Source organism: Mytilus trossulus, chromosome 6 (assembly GCF_036588685.1).
Source record: "Mytilus trossulus isolate FHL-02 chromosome 6, PNRI_Mtr1.1.1.hap1, whole genome shotgun sequence".
Lineage (NCBI taxonomy): Eukaryota > Metazoa > Mollusca > Bivalvia > Mytilida > Mytilidae > Mytilus > Mytilus trossulus.
Genome location: NC_086378.1, coordinates 72,355,897 through 72,359,697, shown reverse-complemented (window position 1 = coordinate 72,359,697; position 3,801 = coordinate 72,355,897). Strand labels below are relative to the sequence as shown.

General features: G+C 31.5%; 1 long non-coding RNA gene across 1 annotated transcript; it reads left to right on the top strand.

Moving 5' to 3' along the window:
- Positions 1-457: 457 nt before the first annotated feature.
- On the top strand, positions 458-3,438 carry LOC134721807 (uncharacterized). Its single transcript, XR_010107928.1, has 2 exons — positions 458-720; positions 1,967-3,438. It is a non-coding gene; the product is annotated as an uncharacterized LOC134721807 (long non-coding RNA).
- The last annotated feature ends 363 nt before the right edge of the window (positions 3,439-3,801 follow it).

Genomic DNA, 3,801 nt, shown 5'->3' with positions numbered 1-3,801 from the left:
CACCAGTAGAGATTCATAAATTATAATTTTTTCAATATCGGATAAATTAATTGACTGTACAATCGCTTACGAGTTTACTGTACTATCACTTGGGCCTTTCCTGTACAATCGCTTGTCCAACTTATCAAAGCTCATTTTCAATAAAAAAAAATTAAGGAGAGGTGATATGATTTGCAATTATACAACTATCCATCAAATTAATTGGATGTACACATGTAAGCTATATTGGGCGACCATACCTTATAATCGGCTATAAATATATATATATAAAAGGTCCCAACATTAACAAATTTTGAACAATTAAATTCGAAAACTAACGGCCTTATCTAGAAAAAACAACAATTTACAAAAACAAAAATAAAATAATATGCCAGACATGAACCAACGGCAACCACTGAACTACAGGCCACTGACTTGGGATTTTCACAGAAAGAAGATGACGTGATAAGCATGCACTGAAAAAAATACCTAGTAACTATTACTAGTTTGGCTAGTACTTCATTAAAAGTCCCTAGTAGATTATCAAACAACTAATTAGACTAGTATGTTTACTATCGTGGATGCCTCGTATTACCAGGAACCAGCTGTGCAACTGATAACAGGATTTCCCGCCGGACGATATCATATTCGCGTGGCCAAGTTCTGTTGTACATGAAATGATGGCCGCAATCAAACGAATAAAGAACCTGGGTGATTTTTGGCCTGATTCATTGAAAAGCTGTAAGTATTTTAACTAAGTTGTGTTTTATTTTATCGGCGCAACTTGTTTACACAAAAAAAGAACTACATCATTTCGCCTTTCACGTAAATAAAATGTACTACAGGAAAGGTGAAGCTAACATTGTGACACGTGGAACAAACTTTATCTATTTAAGTTAAGATTTACAAGATGCAGATTTCGTTATTATAATTTTAACACATTTTCTTCTTTTTTTAATACGAAAACTAATTAATGACCCCCCATTAATAATCCTTCTATTTCACCACAGAAAACCGTAACTTCAATCCGAAACGTTTTATGATTATATAATTAAAGTGCGCCTCGTTATGAATATGATATGGCTGCGCCCATGTAGTGAGAAAATGAAACTGCCAAAACTATAAACACAGTCAATACATGGTATATCTTCAATATTTTCACATCAAATATGAAATTGAGAAACAATTGAAAGCACTACAGAATGTACTTGATGACATACATGCACCATGTAGGTGTACACTTGCATCTTGACTCTAGTGCACAAATGCATTCTAATTTCAAACAAGTTATAGCTTTTCTAAAAAGCTGACCGTCTCTTAGCTTCAAGATGAATGTAGAAAGAAAGGCTAATACAATTTTTCTTAATTTTCTAATTTTTTTTGGATAATTTACCAACACTGGATTAGAAAGGGTGATGCCTTAACTGTTTTTTTTAATTAAATATAAAAATATTTATAAAAGTATATTTTAAAGTTTAACATGGCTCTGGGACAATTATTTTTTTTGCAAGTATTTTAACTCTCTGTATAGCAGTATAATTGTAGATTTATTATTAATGCAAACATACTAAACTTGCAGAGGCAGATTTAGGGGAGGGGTGGCACCCCTCCCCCTTTTTTGGAAAAAATTTGGTTGCTTTTATAGGGACTCACTGAAGCATGACTGGAGCGGGCCCCGTCTTAGGTCAGTCAGTGGGCCCCCACTTATGAAAATTCCTGGGTCAGCCACTGACTCGTTAATGTTTTACTTTAAATACTTGTATGCAATTGCATTAAAAAGCTTTAAAAAAAAAAAGCACATACAGTGTGTGTATCTCTATATGTCTGACATGATGACTCACCTATCACACATAAGAAACAAAGTGAAATATAGTTTTTTTTAAATACAATGTATTAGTAGAAATTGACAGTAGAGTTATAGGTAATCTATATTAATTAATAAACAACACTACATGTAGTTTTAATATGGATTTTTGTATAATTTCAGGCTCTGAAAAAATCACAGGGGATGATAAATTTAGATTAGAATGATCGACCACCAACATGCAACACTTACTGGAACTTGAAAAACCTACAATTCACAAGAACAAGCCAAAGACTAGTATTACCGTACAAAGTGGTTGAGGGTATGGTCCCAGCTATCCAAACCTGACAAATTATTGGTACAATGTAACAAGCAATGTTTACTAAAAGGAACATCAAGCCGACATGCTTTGCAGACTTTGAACGTGATTATTTACAAATTTGGTTAAGGCTATTGAAACAACAAACTGTGAAAACGAGTAATTTAAAAACTCATTCTTCTTCAAAACTGTGATTCATTGAAAGAAGACGTAGTGTGAGCCAAGTCAGTTGAGAGCTTTAAAACAGCTCACCAAGGCCGTCAATAGGAGTCCGCTCTCCCATCAAGTTCACACCAGAATTGGGACCTTCAATGTAACAATGCAGATACATATAGCATGAAAACTTTTATATAATGAACATTTATATTTATATCTATTGATGTTTCAGTACAAGTATGATTATTTGTTTTTGTTGTGATATATGACATACATGTACATGTATAGTATAAACAATTTTGAGAAAGTGATATCTGTAAACATGCCAGTTCCTTGAAAATGTTAACAAACTTTTGTGTCAACTTATTCATTCATCTAACAAGCCAATATTATAATTCAATAGATTAAGACTATAAAATAAGTTTTGACCTAGTCCTGTTCAAGTTTATTAAGGTCAAAATAAGATAAAACAAAGTTTCATAATATATAATATCAATGTAGGAGCAAACTGTGAAAATAATTTAGATCCTAGTGCTATATGAGATGGGTGACATGTATTTAGATCCTGGTGCTCTAGAGGGGTGACATTGAGTTGGATCTGTTTGCTCAAACTAAAATTTACAGTGCTTTAAAAAATAATAAGTGATCATGCTTTATAAAGTTATAAACTGTTAGGTACAATCTGTATACTTACTTCCTGACAATTTTATTTTTACTTCTAAGTATTTTAAAATGTAAACTTTGAAGTAAGAAGACATAAAATAACTGATAAGTCTTACTTTGTTCTTTTTTTAAAAAATAAATATTCGAATGAGTGTTTATTCATTTTGGTTTTGCAGGGAGAGCGGATTTTTTTAAACAGGGGCCCATACAATAACTAGATGGGTTGTAATTTATTAAACTGACGTTTTAAATTTTTTTCATTGAAATAACCTTAGAATTGTAAACTAAATATTCTAAAAACATGTATGAAATATTGTTAATATTGATTAGGAAACAGCTTATTAATGGTTTTGAAACATGAATTTAAATGGTAACTTTGAAGTAAATTGAGAACATGTTACCCATTTGTTTGTAATGTTGTTGGTTGGACACCTTTTCCTATAATTGAAAACAACTACGTTGTATAGTCTACTCAAATGTATTGTGCATCTTATGTAAATAAAATATGTAGGATTTATCTTAAAAATTATTATGCTGAACCTCACACACTGACAAATTTAGTAAGGTAACTGTAAAGCTTTCAGGCCTAACATGGCGAAATTTAAGTGAGAATATATGAAAGAGAAAACAGCAAGAACAAGGAGTGAAAAGAAATAGTTTTGTCTTTATTGACATTGAAGGTCAATTATCACTACTTATGCAACAAATTTTTATCTGCATTCATTACCAACCAAAGTATACATTATAAGTCAATTCATATTGAGGATATTCTGACCTATTGTGAAGTTTTTGCTAGTCTTTTCAGGTCATTGTTGTATATTTATCTTTTACAATTATTGCTATTGTCATTGTGTTTCTTGAATTGAAAGATCACAAACAC